Source organism: Vespula vulgaris, chromosome 5, assembly GCF_905475345.1.
Source record: "Vespula vulgaris chromosome 5, iyVesVulg1.1, whole genome shotgun sequence".
NCBI lineage: Eukaryota > Metazoa > Arthropoda > Insecta > Hymenoptera > Vespidae > Vespula > Vespula vulgaris.
In genome coordinates, this window is record NC_066590.1 from 139,405 (window position 1) to 157,418 (window position 18,014).

At 47.0% G+C, this 18,014-nt stretch overlaps 1 protein-coding gene and 1 long non-coding RNA gene across 12 annotated transcripts in view; one reads left to right on the top strand and one right to left on the bottom strand.

The window, feature by feature from the left end:
* Positions 1-18,014, bottom strand: part of LOC127063793 (agrin-like) — a 235,553-nt gene that overhangs the window by 77,283 nt on the left and 140,256 nt on the right. The gene's annotated exons all lie outside the window — the stretch shown is intronic.
* LOC127063807 (uncharacterized) overlaps positions 728-18,014 on the top strand; it is a 193,766-nt gene continuing 176,479 nt past the window's right edge. Inside the window, exons 1-2 of the long non-coding RNA XR_007781490.1 lie at positions 728-827; positions 1,805-2,219. This is a non-coding gene — a long non-coding RNA (uncharacterized LOC127063807). The remainder of the gene's footprint in view (positions 828-1,804; positions 2,220-18,014) is intronic.

The window sequence follows — 18,014 nt, forward strand, 5'->3', positions numbered from 1 at the left end:
TATCGGTTACGTCGTATTACTCCGTCTCTCGAGAGATCGCGCTAATGGTTCGTGCGACTACGCGCGTTCTCCCGATGAAAGAGGCACTCGACGATGGACTTTTCTTTCTTTCTTTCTTTCTTTCTTTTCTAAGCGGATACCGTCACGCGCAACCAAGACTTTTGGACAAGCGTCGTCTATAAATCCCGATAGAAATTAATTTTTTCGATTCCGCCTCGAGTTTCGTCGCGAAAGTAGATTACCGTTTATACGTCGCACCAATTTCCTCTTCTTCTCAGGACTGATCGATCGATAATCGAGATACCAGTATCGAGCGGCGACACATCGTTTCGAGATAAAAAAATTACAGAGGTATGGAATGTTTACGGAGAAAAATTTTTCACGGAATATTATTTTTTCGAAACATTTCCGAACGAGATTTATAACGAATATAGATCAATTCTTGTACCATTCGATTTATTCGTCATTCGTTACTTTCCGTTTAACGTAGGTAGAGGGCATAGAAAAGGCGCGACGAGATATACGCGATGCACGTGTGCGTCTATTTTGTGCGCTATTTGTTTAAAAAAGGTGAATTATTTAGCTAAAAAATAGTCGTTTGTTTTGAACGTACCCATTGATAATATTTGTCATGGTTTTCACTCTCCTATATTTTATGGTTTCACGTTTTTTATCAATAATAATTGCAGAAATTTATATTTGCATTGACTAACGACGTGTCCGCAGTGTGGCTCTGTTGTCGCACTGCGGGGTCCACTTTGATCGCCATCTCGGATACGCCGACACGGCTGCACGATCTACTGCCTCGTCGTTCCGCCTAGTTGCAGGTAATTGGAATATCTTTTTCTACCGTACATTCTCTTTCCCTACGCCGATCGATTCCGCGGATCGCGTTTTCTGCCACGTATCGCGGGTTCGTCGTCGCGTTTGAAAGATATTCTACGCCGAAAATAATATCGGCGTGCCCCGAGGACGCGACAGGAGCAACTATCGCGCTCTACGTTTCCTCACATTTTTTAGCAACGTCTTTACCATCGATGTCGATACTTTTCTCTCTTCTCAACGAAGCTTCGATCTATAATTTTGCGCTCGTAATTGCGATCGTTGGACATTTTGTGTTACGTACGCACATACGCGCCGCGCTTTAGCTCACTCGAACAATGCGATCTCACAGTTTTCAGATTTCCAAGAATTCACGAGCTATAATAGCGCTTTGTCGAACACGTCGGCCGTGTCCTTTGTCATACGTATAGGTATGTTTATATCTTTTCAAAGCACGCAACAAAGTGTAAAGAAAGAGAGAGAGATGGCATCGAATAACATCGTGAGTTTCCAAGAAATCTTCCGGCCGACAATAAAAACAAAACAAAACGGTCGAGCGTCGAAGGTTCTCTCGACGAAGAAAGAGACCTTCGTTCTCGCGTATCGTACGCTACGAAAGCATTGGTTAATTTGCCTCCGAGCGAGCGAGTACTCGCGTATTCTTTGCGTACTTGTATGTTTTATTACATCGACGTTTTTGTTCTTCGTTCGTTTATTTGCTATTGGATACGCGCGTTGTGCGTGTAGTATTCGTTTATCGTTACGTAGGAAAGTATAGAAATTTGTACGCTTTTTAGGTTATTCGTCATTTTTAGGTTATCCGGCTTACCGCCGCAACGATTGTTTTATTTCGAAAATTGATCAGTAGTCGAGTGATCAATGATCCGTGTGCGGAGCGATAAGACTCGAGCGATTGATATCGCTTCAAAATTTTTTTATCATAACGATCGTACGAATAATTTTGTTCTTCGTTTTGTTTCAGATCGCGATTGGAATAGTGCGCGAATCGATGAATAAATCGAGAACGGTTATCGGTGATAATCAATAGAAAACAATAAAATCACGAGGCAGACGCAGCGTTCGTTCGTCCATTTAAATTCCTTCGCGTTCTCGCGATCGAAATGAATTTTAAGGAACCCGTCCAACTGCCGTTTCAATCGGCTGCGTGCAATGCAGCCAGTTACCTGCAAAGAAACCAAAGTCTCGCGAGTGAAACACAGCGTCGTCTCGTAATCGATAAGTGATTATCGCGTATTAGAGTCGGTGCGTCGCGCAAGATTGCTCGAAACTACGTAATTTCCAGCCAGCCCATCTTCGACCTTCCACGGATCAAGTCCTTCCTCGATTTCGACCTACACCGCGGACGAGTGTTTTGAAGCCATCGGAGAACTTCTTAAGTAGCCTTTTACGCTCTAACACGTTTACCTCTTAATAGTACTATTAAGTTAGAGTTCTAATTTTAAGGTTAACTTATTTTTAAGACTAATTGTAAGGTAAAAACGGCAGATCGATCGATCATCTGCCGCTTAGAAACGAAGATGAGTTCGAAGAAGCCTGGATATATCGAGGAGATTAAGTAAATGAGTAAAACGGCACGCTTATTTACGAATCGATCCGGTATTTTTCCTTTCTCGATTAACATATTTTTAACTTTAAAGTCTTCGGCTCGTAAAAATTAGCGGTAATGCGATGCGATAAAATTGATTGGGAACGTACTGGCCGTAATAAATTTAACGATACGATATTCGGCAAATGCGTGCGCAGCGGGGTTTATACGTCGATAGGTCGTCGATCGCGAGTCGCGCTCGCCGCGAGTTGCAATCGCGAGGAAAAATCGGTATATCGTTCGGTAGGTTGTCTCCGTCGAGGATCAAGCTTTATATCTTTCTCGTAAAAAATAACAAGAGATAAAAGGAGAGAGATAAGGAGAAAGTGGTGCGGTTGAGAAAGGGCAAACCAAGAGAAAGTGGGGGATGAAAAGGAGAATTCGCGAGGATGAGGAGCAGTGGCCGGAACGCTGCTCCAACTTTAATCATTTTTAAAAACTCCTCGAGACGGGGCTCGTGCTTATGAAATTATCCCGAGTACCAGCCAAGATATCCTTGTCTCCGTGGCTGGAATCCTTTTCACTGCCCTTCGTGATAATCGAGCGGTGCTTTGACTACGGTCCGGGGTAATTACGCGTGAGCGACGATCATATAATGGAGAACTTTTCCAGAACGGGTTTTCATCGAGGAGTAAAACGCGCGAGGAGTCGGGGAGCGAACTCTTTAAAGTCGTACTAGTAAAGAGGGTGGGGGAGACGAATCTCGGAAAAGAACCCAAGAGGAAACAACCTCGCGTATTTCCTTAGTTTTATCCGGCGCCATCGTAAAGTTCCGCTAGGCATTTCCGTACCTACTGGAAGCAGAGGCTCGCGCGAGTACATGCCATTCTTCGTAACGTACGTCCTCTCGACGAAGAGAATCGACGAGAGGGAGAACGAGAGAGACGGAGGAGACCTTTTCGTCCGACGAACGAAATGAGAAGAATCGAAAGGTCGTTCGAAATTTCTCGATAGCGAGAGCCGAAAGATTTCCAGAGACTTTCTAGCTCGCGATCTTGCGAGAACGTCCATGCGCGTGTACGCGGAACATCGATCCGTCAGAAGATGACAGTATGGGAACGGAGAGGAAAAGATCGTAAATTATTCTTAAGGATACGACTCTCGGACGATCGAACGAAAGCGATACGCTTCTTTCGCTTCGGTTTTCTCCGAGTTACGACTCTGCCTAGGGTCGAAGATACGGATTATCGACGCACGATATTCGAGGCCGTTACTCGTGCAATTACCGATACTTTTGAGACCGTCGAATCGATTCTCGAGGCGACGACATTCGGAAAGCGCGTACGTCAGTAACTTCTCGGAAATCGATACGCATCTTTGCGCGAGCGCGACGTTTCGAACTCGGTTCATATACGGTGTGTCTCCCCGTGATCTCGCGTATTCCTCCTCGTACGCACAGCAAGGAGAGGGAGCTCCGAAAGTACCGGAGTTGGTAGGACTCGAGATCTCTTCGAGTCGGATATTTCACGATCGAGCTTGGACCACTTCCCGTGCTCGCTCTTCGGTAGATTCGTTAGTCCCGTCGCGTTGAGAAACGTTGGAGGAGCATCGAGCTTTCGTACCGTTGGCGACGCAAAGGCACGTTTCGCGAGGCACCGGGTATGTGGGAAGATAGGTGACACGATAGGTGTCTCGGTTAGAACACTCGACGTTTGACTGGCGAACGCTAATCTACGTAGACGCGCGCGTTGCATCTCGTTTGACCCGGCGTTTCCACCCGACGCGTCGCCGATGCGACACCACCTCATTCCGTGTACCTATGGATCGTTATTGGAACTTGGCAACGCGGCTAATTACCGATTCGCTCGCCAAGATCACTTTGCATTCCTCGGAGAAACATGGCGCTTACGCGATCGGACAAACGCGCATTACCGACGTCGTAGCACGTCGAGTCGATGGCTCGGTCTTTCGCTAACGCCATCGACGGGAATCGCTTCTCCGACGGAGCAACGACGCGTGTCGTTTGTATCGCGTCTTGCGACGTTTCGCTCGATACGTACCGTCGACTTCGAAGGACGTACGAAGGAGGTATCGTAGCCGTAGGCACGGAATCGCGGTTTAAATGGAAGAAGCGCGAGACTCGCCTCGTTAAGAAGAGGAAACGTCGAGATCGGCGGCTCGTTCGGTCATTCGGCTTTACTCCTTTGCGGAGGTAGGGGTTGGGTCACGCCGCCGGTCGTCGTTGGGTTACAGTGGGTCAACTCGGGTCGATCGGGCGTGTACCCCAGGCTACCGATGGGAGGGCGGTGGAAAGTAAGAGAAGGACCGACGATAAAGGGTGGTTTAACCGTGGTCTCGCTCTCTGCAATTACGATGCTAATTCCGCGTACACGGGTTACGGTTAATCGTCGCGCGCGCGCGCGCGCGCACGAGCCTCCTTTGCTTCGACTTTCGCCCGACGACGCGAGACAACGCCAGGTAAACTCGTCATCCTCGAAACGCCACGACTATTTCGAAAATCTACAAAGTTTTATCGATGGAATATATGAGCGTCTCCGCGTGCGCCTCGCCAGACGATGTAGAAAAAGTATAACAAGTACGTTCCCGCGATACGAGAGAAGTCGTATCGCGTCGCTAACGAAAGAAAGCCGCCTTGTATCGTTATTATGACGGCGGAAGGGAAGCCAACGTAAATAAGCGAGAAGTGTCGCTAAAGAATAATGGGAATTGTTCGAAGCCTTAAAATAAATCGTAGTATAAGACGAACGAGAATCGCGCCGTCTCTAGTTTCCTCGGATATGACCGTTCAGCGATTACACAACCGTCGACGACCAATGGGATACCGTAATTACGTTGCTTCGGAATATTCGATCGGACGTCGACTCGCCGATAATCGACGCGTCGCCGTTAACGGAGCGTGGAACAATAACGAAGCGTTAATCTCGGCATCGACCCAAGGAACTTGCTTAAGAATTCGATTTCGCGCACGAACCACGAAATTTTATGGGTTCGTTATTCGCTCGTATAAAGATACTCCCGAAATGCACCGAAGATCGTGCAACCACTTGCGCTTCGTAGAATACTATCAGGCGTGCAGACAGATTCGGCTAATCAGCCTGTTTCCACTTAATTTGCCGAGGTAATTAACCGCCTCATTTTACGCAAGCCCACCCAAGAGCCATTCCCGAATCTAAGCCAAAGTAGGTACTCTATTATGCGCCGATCCCATTGTGTCCGAGGAAGCACGAGTTGCTTCGCTTTTCTCTCTCTCCCTCTCGCTCGCTCTATCTCGCTCTCGTTTCTTCTTTTCTTTCTTTTGGCGTCTATTTTTCCTTCTTTGTATCTCCGCGCCTTTATTTCGTTCTTCGCGCGCGTCATAGCGTCGTAAACGGCTCCGTGGAAAACGATTATCGCGATTCACCTACGACACCCTTTCGCGAAATGAAAATGAAGAAAATGCGCCGCTGCGTATCGGAAATCTGAAAATTGCTCGTTCTGAAAGAGTCGCACGAATACGCGTATTAAAACTTTGGATCGAGTAATGCGAACGTTGAGAAACGGTCGATTCTCGTCCGACTTAGAATTTCCTGTTTCCTCTCTGTTTTTTCCTTGGAGATTACTTTTGTAGGAATCGCGATTAATCGAAGAACAGCGATTCGAAAAGAGGAATAACCTTCGTTTTCGAAAGCATTGTTCGCGAATACGGACGAGTCGATAGAGGGCCCAGATGTTCTCCGAAGACCGTACGTACGTGTTCCTTGTCAAGGAAAAGGAGACCCTACGGAGTCCGATGGTAGATCGTGTGACCTCTTTTGAATCCCATCTATTTTTCAGGAGAAGGTTATATACCCGGCGCGGCGCGGCGCGGCACGGCGCGATACGGCTAGAGCAGCTTGTTCGTCCACCCCTTTTCCAACGTGCTCTCCCGCCACCGTGTCTAGCTGAGCTCGCAGCCCAGAGTCTGCGACTGACACTCCGTGAAAATTTAACGAAGTCTAACTTGTAATTCGTACATGCCGCTGGCGGGATTCCGCAAGCATAACTGAAAGAACGCTCTTCCCTTCCACTTTCTTTTATAACTTATCTTTAGACGATACGCGACGAGACACCTGGTGTTCTCTACAATATCGTTTCCTTCATAAATTCGACCATGTAATATATTTCTCGGCTATCGTCGGTTCTTGAAACTCGAGGAAAAAAGTTGAGGGATAATTTAGGAAAATTTCGATTTCCTGATCGCCGATTTTAATCGACGAGAAACTTTGCTGCGACTTTGGTCGGTTTACGTTCGAACGATCGACGATATCGCGTTAAGGACGCGGACGGTACTTTCAGCGACGTTTTCCCGAGATCGCTTTGATGGGCACGGATGCATTCCCTACTCGCTAGGTAGATCGCGCGGGTAAAAAGTTAAGAAAGTAGCGGAGACGCGTCGACGGTCGCTCGAGACGTCTTAATCGAGCGTGCGCGCGGGTCCTTACGGTTTTTTTCTTTTTTTCTTTGTAACAAGAGGTCGAATAAAGGACTCCGCTGCTCGGCGTTTCAACTATTTTAAACCGTCGTTGACGCCGTACCTCACGTGCGGGTTACGTCTCAGGACATTCCGCTTCATACGTAACAACGGTTGGACCGTACTTCGCAGGAGCAAGGAGAAGGAGCTGCGCGTTATCATCCCTCGCTCTCTTACCGTTTGCACGACGATCCGACGGGGACGGTCGCTCGAAAAAAGTAACGACATCGTCGGTTCGAGAGAGAAGGAGGAAAAAGCAACGGTGTTCTCTAACGGCGAACGCTGGACCGAAAAGCGAACGTCCGTTTGACATTGGTCGTCGCGCGACGAAATGCGTTCTCTTCGATGCAAAATACGTAATGCGAAGGTTATTCGCGCTAATACGTTGCGCCGGATGCGGTTGACGCAGAGGTGCGTCCGCATCGTCGACTACATTCGACCTTCGATTCGACGAGTACCCTTTGCATCAGCGTTGACCTCATTGATCGTGCACCGACTGAGCAAAACGAGACACGGATAGATGGATTTGAAAGAGGGGGAGGACCCGATGCATCCTCGAGCGGAATATTGCGAAAATTGACCGACGAGGGTCGGACTCGGTGCGTAATACAGACCGGTTAAGTATCCATTATCCGTCCCGTCGGGTCGTGGCCGCGGACAAAAAGCTTGGCAATTCGGTCAACGACTGCTTCGCCCGCCGTCAAAGTTAAATCGATATCGAAAAGGCATCGCGTTTTTCTTCCCTCTTTAATCGCCATCGCCGGGAACGGACAATCGCTTACGATATAGCGTTACTTCGGGCTTCGAAGGGAATCTCGTGCGCGTACGACAAGAGAAGGGCGAGGGCAACGAAGAGGAGTCGTCTCGTCGTCTTTCCCCTTTCGCGGGACGCGCGCATGATCGAGGAAGAGGGAAAGAGGGCAGGAGAGAGATGAAGAAGTGGATCGACAAAGCGTAGAGACCACGGAAGATTTCCACGGGGAAAAGGAACTTTACTGATTTAGATCGGCTCTTTCGGCGGGGAGGGGTGTCCGGGAACTTTCGACGTTCATAAATAGCGTGGTTACCTCCTACATATGTATGAGAGAGAAAGAGAGAGAGAGTACATCGATCCGAAGGGCGGAACTTTTCGAACGATACGATTGTAAGGACGCGTTACGCGAGCGCGGCGAGTATTTTCGATATCACGGACGGCGGAGCGAACGTAGATCGTTCGTTGTAATTCATGGTGTAACTCGAGAGAAACGATCGACGAAACGATTCGAAACGAAGAATTTGTAATGGGTCAAAACGTAGGGCTAGAAACCGTAACGTAACGTGTCGTACATAACGTTGCCGTGACAACGGGCGAGAATCGTTGCGTTACTCGTTACTCCCGGATGCATGATTCATGAGAAGGAAAATAACTCTTTTCTTTCGATATCGGAAGGATGAGAAAGCAATATGCGTTCCCACTGCTCTTTACCCTCGTCCGCGTCATTGTAGTCGGCCGTAGTGGCAGGTTACGTTACGTAAGCCGTACAAGATGTATGAGTCGCGACGGTGAATTGTCTTTCCTTCGTATTTGTTCGCTGGCTCGCGTCATCCTTCTTACGGCTCGATCCGACTTTCTCTCGTACGAGCTGTAGGGAGAAGGAGATGGAGGAGCCCTGCTTTCGTAGAATCCGCGAGGCAACGCGACAATTGGGAATGATGGAGTCTCGTTGAAGCGACGTTACGACGATGAACGATAACCCTTCTCTAATCCATTAAATCTCCATCCACGTGTTTTTCCTCGATCGAACGGCAATTTGCTTTCTGTCTTATTTGTTCTTTCTTCTCTCTCTCGCTCTCTTCGCCCGCGGCCCACGTAATCGTTCGCACTTTTTCGATAATCACGGAGTTAAAGCCGTCGGAGGAAGAGGTGAAAAATCGATCGTGAAAAATCTCGATCCGCAAACCTCGTTGAAACGAGGGAACGCGTTGTTTCGACGCTCCGCGATCCACGGAGAGAGGGAGAGAGGACGCGACTCGAGGAATTATTCGAAATTCGAGGTAGCGAGGCGATTGCGGTTAGCGTTCTTTATCGAACTTGTAACGCGTCGACCAACAGATTTATTATTAGGCAATAATAGCGAAGCGCCGATGAATTTTTTGAAGCACGGTCAATCGCGCGATACCGAAATGAAAACTGCGTTCTCTCTAGCGGACGGATCGTAAATCAGATCGAGCAACTTTGACGACTCGCGCGATTCACGTTATTTTTATTATCGATACCTTTTTCGATCTCTACCGGAGGACCGCCGATGCATGGGAACGACGTGAACCGTTATCGATTCGCTAGAAGGTCCATCGAACCTTCGTGATTCGATATACCTATACGTTATAGTTCGATGCTTTATTTCAACCGGGAACATCGAATCGACGGAAATAAAATGTACAAATTGAGCGTACGCGATTGTGACAAATCGGCGAACCCGCGTCTCCACGTTCTTGACGTTCGGCGAAATATTCGGGCTACGATAGAAGGGAAGGGTCTACGGAGATCGAAATTAATATTCCGTTTTTCGTTCTTTATTTTCACGCGAGAACCGGCCGTCCCACAAGTTCCGATTCGTACGAAATATTATCGTATTGCGCGGTACAAACCTGCGGTAATTCGATTATTTCGTAACGAGTCGAATGAAAGATAAGAGGAAGGATCGACCATGGAAGAACGAAAAACGTTGTCCTCTCCTCGTATACGATAGCTTCGAATTTGCATCGTCTAAGCCACCGCTCGTTCAAGTCTCTTATAGTCCATTATTCCCTTCGTACGGTTCTCGCCCGGGGATCTATCGAATCGCTCGAGATCGCGTTTCATCGAGTTTTAGTCTTTCGATTTACAATATCGTATAATATCGTACAATATCGAACGATTCGACGATCCATTTCGCGCTTTACGCTTATCAGGGAAGTTTTCACGATGCTTTTTCCCCTTTTTTCTTATTTAAGAATAAAGCGAGAACAAAGCTGGAGCATTTCGAGATATAAAACGAAAGAGAAACTCTCGTCGCTCGTGTTGGCTCTCGGGCGACGTAGTAATTATTCAGGAGAGAACAAAGTAGGTATCGCATAAAGATGCACGCCGACGGAAAGAATAGCGTAGATTGCGCTTTAATAAGTATACTTTTGCTTATCTCGAAAAATAAGAAGGGAAACGAGCGGACTCGTCAAGGGGAATTTTCAACGGACGGAACGAAGATCCGCGACGGAGACGGCTGCTGATCGTCGTTGCGAGAAACTTCCTCTCCGGAAAATGTAAACTTTTCCGAGGAGGGCGGAGGAGGCAGCCGACCTACGATCGCTAGAGGCATAGGTGTCGAGGGAGATTGGAGAGAGGAAATGGGAGGATGAATTTCGTTAACGCCGCCAAGCGCGTTTAATGCATAATATCCGTGCCGGTGGCTAAGGCAGGCCGTAGAGCGAGCTCAGCACTTTGATAATTCTTTGAATAGAGATCTCCGGTGCACGATGATTCCGGAAAGCCGAGAGCGAGGGTGGAATGGGAGCGAGAGGAGCAAAAAAAAAACCAAGTACTCGTGTTTGCGAGAGGCGCGGAAACAAAAGTAATCCTTCAAATATCTTTCTCTTGCTTTTCTGCCGTCGCTTCGAAACTTGCTCCGTGACCACGAATTCTACACCGTCTCTTTCCTCCTCTTCTTCTTCTTCTTCTTCTTCTTCTTCTTCTCGCTCATCTCCTACGCCGAGCGCGCTAATCTCCGTACGAACGAGCCGTGAAATTACTCGTAAATTTTGGTTGTTTCGATCTAGCGATATCATCGCGCTCCAGATTCGTGTCGCGTTCGACGATATGTACGCGGTTAAAGATATTTACGTCGGTCGATTCTTCCGCTTCTGCCAAGAACGTGCCGTTCCCACCCGAGGATTAAGATCGAACATTAGGTTATAATAAGATCGCATTTCCAGGAAAAGTTGTCCTTCGAGTCGTGGAAAAGTGGGAAAGTAGAAAAGTCGATGGAGTTATAACGCAGTTAGGATTCGTTCGAACTACTCGGACGGATTTTTCGATGACCGTTAGGAGCGAACGTGTGTGCGAGAGAGAAAGTTCTCGCAAAGTTCTCCAAGCGCAAAGTTGTTTCAACGAAAGCCGCGAGCTACCACCTTTTCTACGAAAACGTTCTCTTCGTGCGAGCAACCGCTATCGTCGACGTTACGTTACCAACGAGTCCATCCTCCCGAGCAAGATCGTTGTTCTCGAATCAGAGAATTATCGTTGCGACTCGTCGTCCGACCTAGAACTTTTTTTTATCGCGAAATTTATATCTCGGAGCTGTGACGCTTTTCTCTCTATCGATTCGTCCGGCCTCGCGTTTCTATAAATGGAACTTTGCCGCGTTCGCTACTTTATCTCCTGTCCATTATTATACGCAAGATCTGTGAAAACGGGAACAACACCGTTTGCTTTTATTACACCGCAAGCTTTTGCTCCGTCCTTCCTACCGTCCTCGTTTTCTATTCACAAAAGTACTATATTATATATACGTATATATGTGTATATATATATAGCGTCTCTCTTTGATCGTATCTCGTATCTCGGTCTCTGCGTCAGCTTCCCGACGGATTTCTAATATCCCTTAAGAATTTCTAACGGCGGACGGGTGCCTCGGAACGATCCGTTCAACGTCACGGAAAGAAGACGATCGTCGATTCGACGGCGACGTTAAATGGAAGGTTCGGAGCGCGAAACCAACTTTTTTTACGATTCCTCGATCGACTACGCGCGATCGAAAACTACTTTTCGGTTTATCCTACGTATCGTGCTCTTACTCGTTCAAGCCGAATGAAAATAAATCCTTTCCTTTACCCGTCCCTGCCGATTTCTTTTATCTATCGCAGATTGTCGACGACGTGCTCGATAACGCGATCAACCGCCGATTTCCATTGTTATCGGCGGAATTAATCGGGCAAAATTATTCTCTCCTATCGCGAATGCGATTCCTCGTTTCTACGGGGAAATAAAGATAGATAGCTACGCGAGCGCGCTTTTTTTATCCGTCAGATATTTCCAATTTTCGCAACTTTTCTCCTCCCGATTCGAACGACGAGTTCGTTACGTTGCCAGACGTAGTTCGCACCTGCTCGCGGATTTCGATTACTTCGAGCTTGTTTCGTTCGACTGTAACGATCCGTCATTCCCTCCCTAACTCTTATTTTTCGGATAACCGACGAGCTCCTCGACGCGTCTTAACGCGTCTTAATAAAGACATTTCTCTCGCGCGAGCGACGGAAAAGATCACGAAAAAGATTCTCTTAAACTCGAGTCAGGAAATTACGTTCCTCGATGCGATCGTAATTACCTGGAGTAGTAGGTTGTAACCGTCGGATGCAAACGATATCGCCTTTTCTTTCTCTCATATTTCTTTTTGTTGTTTGTTTTCCTTTCGTAGCTAATTCGACGTTTTATCTTTTCTCCGTGAACTTTATTTTAAGATCGTAGGGCATTCGGGCAACATCGATTTTGCGTTTGGCCGACCTCCGACGTCGAGAGATAAATAAGGGACGATATAACGAGCGTATCGCGAACGATTTGATCTTTCTCGTATCTTAAATCGGGTCAACGAGAATAATAAATCAAAGAACGAATTGAATAAAACCAAAGGGGCTGATCGATGAAATGCATTCGCGAATAACGCGATCTCGTTTCGTCTTTCGTGCCGTTTTCGTTGACCGATCGACCGTGAGAAAAGTCTCATCTCGTAAATCTGATTTAACGAACGATCGGTGACAGACGTCTCGTTTTCGAGCTTTCGCGCGGCGAGTGACATCGTACTCCGAGGAAGTAAGGATCGAAGCCACGTATAAAAATAAAAAAATATCTCTAAATAAGAAAGATCGGTACGCGTCTCGTTCGTAGTCGCTGTTCCAACGGATATATATCACGTAAATTCTATAAAAGTTTCTTAGTCGAAGAACGAAAGAGGGAGAGACCGAGTCCCCGGAGCATTTCTCAAGAGGTAAACGGCAAGCGTTTTAACCTTCTAAAAATTAGACTGTCGTCGTCGTTTCGTATCAATTGGCAATTAACCTCTTGCCTCGGGGGGACTTTATGAAATCTCGATTCGATTACACCGAAGTATGTGGCGCCGCCGTCGGAGATTGGTCGTCACCGTCGGTACGGCGGAAAATTGGAAATTTACCCAAGTAATCTGCTAGAAACTCGTCCCGTCCTCGCCGATCGTCGTCTACTCGCCGTTCTCTATTATCCGAAAGTAGGTCGTTAGTCTCTAACGCATCGGATTATAATTGCTAAGCGCGCTTAAATGCAGCCAATTAAATATCTATATAGCTAACTCCGCTCACGATTACCGCACTATCATCCCGAACGACCTCGGCCGAATAATGTGCTCGATGAACCGGACGATCTAGCCGCTATCTAGCGCTAAACCGGCCATCTAGCGCTTTCCTACGATCGATCGCGCGCACTACGCGTTAGCTTTTCTACGCGCGCGATTAGCATTAGGATTTAACCGTAATCGATTCCATCTGTCCGGTCGGTCAACTCTTTTTTTCAGAGACGACGAAGCCGACGCAAATGTTCTTACGTACGTACGACACCGAACTTTTCTTCGCTCCTTCCTTCCTTCCCTCCCTCCCTCCCTCCCTCCCTCCCTCCCTCCCTCCCTCCCTCCTTTCGTCCTTTCCCCCGTACGGGAACGATGGAAAAGAAGGCTGGGATAAGGATATTAATAAAGTAGGAGAAAAGCATTATAGTTCGTGAAAAATGTAAGGGGTTCGATCTATGGTAAAAAAGAAAATAAAATAAAGTAAAAACGAAAAAGGAGGATTCGCGAGAGACGACGGAAGAAGGAGAGAAGGAGGAATGGATTAGAGCGACGGAAGAGAGGACCGAGTCGATCCGTGCACGGATTCCGAAGAAAAAGAAGGAAAAAGTGTAAAATGGTCGGGCATCCGTCAAGCATTGAGGAGAGACGATAGAGACGTATTGAGAAAGGAGAGTAAAAACCTATTGTCGGGACTTTGGCGACGGGGAGGGGCGACTACCGCAGCTCTCGTCGTCTTAGACCTTCCGAAGAAATTCTTCGATCTTTGCTACGGGTTACGCGTCGCACGTACGCCCGTCTACGCGATACGCGCATCGCGGAGAAAGTACGGAAACGAAATCGTTCCGGTTGATTTCGTAGAGTTTCGTAGAATCGCAATCCGTAGTTGGAAAAAATTTTCTAATCGATCGACGGAACCTTTATCGTCGACGAATATGATCTTAAATCCGTGGCGTTCGATTCGTTATTTTTAAACGTCTTGACGAAGCGCTCGATTTAGCGTCTATACGTATAGGTAGGAGGATCGGTCGGAGGAAAGGAAATGCGCTTCTTGACATTACCGTCACGACTTTCCACGGTGGATTCTTCCATTTTCGATAGGAGAATGGAGCTTCATCCAGGGAGCGGGACACGTTCGACGTCGATGCCGGTGTCAGCGACTCGCATCGAACGCGTTTCGGAGCAGACGACTATTAAGAATCCGTCCGCTATCCGTCACTATCGAAAAGCGAAAAGACATTTTTTTGGAGCCACTTCTCTGGACGATGCGCGTAGGTTATTCAAATATACCGTAAGACTTTCATCGATATAATTTAACCGCCGATTAATTGCAGACGGACTTTTAAAGTGCTTCCAGTCCATGCCGTTTAACTCGGATAAAAAGCGTTCGGACGAAGGAGAAAGAGAAAGAGGAAGACGGGCGGGAGAGAGAGAGAGAGAGAGAGAAAAGAGTACAAAGTATCAGAGTTTCCGTACTTTCCGACTTACAATTAGCCGAAAACATGTAAAAGTCTGCGGGCTGCATCGCCTCGTTATACGAGTTTCAAGGGAAACGTGAAAGTAATTACAAGCGGAGGAAGTAACAAATCGTTTCGCGAGACAGCGGCAGTAAGGTATGGAGAGTATTTTAAGTAGTCTAGTTATTTAACTGTCAGAGCAGAAGCCGGTGGGCCTCTTCGAAGTAATTTCACTATTCGATGGTTATCGGCGTTCTCGCAATTCTCCATTTTCTCCCGAGGAAATTTAAATCAGAGAGACCAATAAGATGACCGCGAATAACAAAAGGAGCCAATATTTTATATCGCTCTTTGTAGGATGATAACGATCGTTATCGAAGCGCACGAAGCTTTTTTACTCTCGTTTCGGATCGAAACGTTCTTTATCGATTGGAAGTCGAATAAGCGTTTAATTGCCATTAACACGGAGATCCTTTCTGAAAAATATCGTCGAGATAAGGGGATAAGCAAAAGAATTGGGCGACGTTAGGTATCTCCGCCGCGTCCAGCCGCGACTCGACGAAGGAACTCGAAGTGCCAATTTCCAGGATTGGCCAGAAAATCGATTTACGAGGTAACAAGGAGCCGGTGATGAAAGGCCTTTTTCTTCGCGTAGGAGAAACTCGACTCGACGGATAGTCGATAATTCTACTAGGACGAAAGCTTCTATCGGATCGAATATTGCGATATTTTTAAGGCTATTTATTTTTATTGCATCCCTCGTAGATACAAATTTCAAGAGAGTACGTTTGTTGCCGTCGTCGTCGGCGTCGGCGTCGGCGTCGTAGCCGGCGTCGTCGCTCCGCGATGTCTCCTATTCGATTCGAGATCGCGATGAGTTCGCTCTATCGGAAACTTGTCAAAGTTACACGAGTTTAATTAATGAATCTCTCTGATCGTGCCAAAGACTTTGGAAGAGCGAATTTCTACTTTCACGAGGAGCGTCTATATCTCAGAGCCCATCGATATTTTCTAAGCTCTCTTCGAGTTCATCGTCGCGAGAAGATATTGGCTCGTCGGTTCGAAGAAGCGTCAGTCAATGTGCCGATCGCAGAATTCTTCTTGTCTCTTCTAATAGCAATGGAGAAAAAAGAAAAGAAGAAGAAAAAAAAACAAGGAAAGAACAAAAAAAGAAATAAATTTTGACAAGGTGTTCGCGGTGTGACCATTGAAGTGTTTCGTTATTAAAGCTACTCTCAACGCGAGATATCTCTCAAAACTGGAACCCCGACGTACAGTAGTACGCGTGACATCGATTGGCACTTAAAGCGACCCGAAATTAATTGCGAGACGAGTGGAAGTCGGCCACTGGCATCGATCGTTGTGTCACTCTACGAGCATTGAAAATATATAATCCTTGACTCTCGATCATTCCTCTGAATTAAAAACGAGACATACGCCTATCGTCCATCGGTCGCCGATACGTATTTGACGGACGATTGATTCTGCTAAAGGTGAAAAAAAAAAAAAAACGAAAAAGAACGAACCGAATCTATCGAAATAACGACACTTATATTTTCTCTTCTCTCCTCGATTCTGCGATAATTGCTTTTAGCGGAAGAGTCGAGGCGCCTTCCGTTCGACCGCGTTTACATAGGGAAGGAAACGGAGAGAGAACTCGGAACGTTAATAGCGCGTAGAGTATAGCGTCTATACTCGCGGAGGCTCTCGGTGTCCTCGTCGAGACGATGACACTCGTTGACGGGCGAAATCATAGGAAAGGGAGCTCTGCGCGTGACGTCCGGTCGCGCAACTCCGTACGCGGGAGGCGATTCGAACGCGACCTATGCAACCTGCTCCGGACGATGGATGAAATTCGACAATACGGTCTCTTACCATTCTCTGTATTTCCCATGTTCGTCCGTCACTCATCTCCGCGCGAGCGTATTTTTCAAATACTCTCTTTTCGATGGCTCTCACCAAGACGATTTACGATCGCCGATACAAAATTTCAATGTAAAAGAGTTTGCCTCGATCGCTCCTTGCGACGCTTCGTTGCGATGCTAAAAGAACGAGTTAACTTTCCCTTTCTTTATAAATCGCTAATGTTCGATATATTTTCGATGATTATAATATTTGTCTCTCACATATATTTCCCTTTGCGTCGTCCGCTCGACCATCTGTCAGTTTCAGTGCTTCCGTCTCCGCAGCAGTTCCGTTCAAAGCGGTCCGTTAAATGTCACGAAGGCAGAATCGGTGACAGAGTGCCGTCGATACACGAGCTCGCCAAAGTACAATGCGACGAGGATGCGAGAAGCCGCTTGATAGAGAGGACGACGTTCTAGATTATTATTTTCGCGATGAAACGCCAGAGGCACCCAACCGTCTCTCTCTCTCTCTCTCTCAGGGGTCATCGTAAATCGATCGACCGCCTACCTAATTAGCGTCAAACTGCGAGTACCTATTGCGACCTGTCTCGAGCCTTTCGTTGTCGGGTCGATTCTTTCGAATCGCTTTCTCGAAAGATAGAGTCGTAAAAAGAGGAGCTTTTGCTTCGTAATGGAAGCTGCTATACGTTTAATAAGTCAAGTTGGTAAAAGTTATTTCAAGGACGCACGTCGAAACCTATTCATTCGATAAGTCGATAAACAAGCTAATGTCGAGTTCTCTTTTAATTTGCGAGAAAATATAGTTTAAACGTCCGATAGGTATTAACGAGGGACGGTCCAGGCACTCGAGCTCGTTTCCCTCGTTAATCGATACAAGGAGAAAGACGACATTGTGTAGCTTCGCGCACAGGAGTTACTCCTTCCTGATTTGCATTCCTTTTTGCCTGCTACCCCGAACGATGCTTTCGGTAGTCCCACAGTTGCGCTCTTTTCGCCACTTTCTCTCTGCGAGTATCGGCTACCTTCCGTAAGACTAAAGTCTAGAAATTAAATTTCGATCGGACCGCAACTGGAATATCAAGCAGCTCTAGCGTGGAGGATTCCAACTATTCCGGTCCTCTCTCTCTCCCCCTCCCTCGTTGCCTTCGTGCACTCTTTTATCCTATTCCTCTTTCTCCACCCGTCCTTATTTCTTCCTTTTCCACGTAGGTTACTCGCGTAGGACGGAGAAAGAGCAACGATAAGATTAAAAGAAAGAAGTTTGACAATGTGGCGAAGGAGACACGTCCTATCGGTGCGAGGAGACCTTCTTTCAAAACTCGCTTGCTACCTTCTTTCTTCGGACTATTCGGAGCGTTATCCCCCTTTCTCTCTCTGTCTCTCTCGCATCATCGGCTCTTCTTTTCGATCGGACGGTTTCTCTTCCAAACGCGATAGAAATGTTTTCATTAAAATACACGGGAAGCAGCTGACTCGATTTTCTTTTTG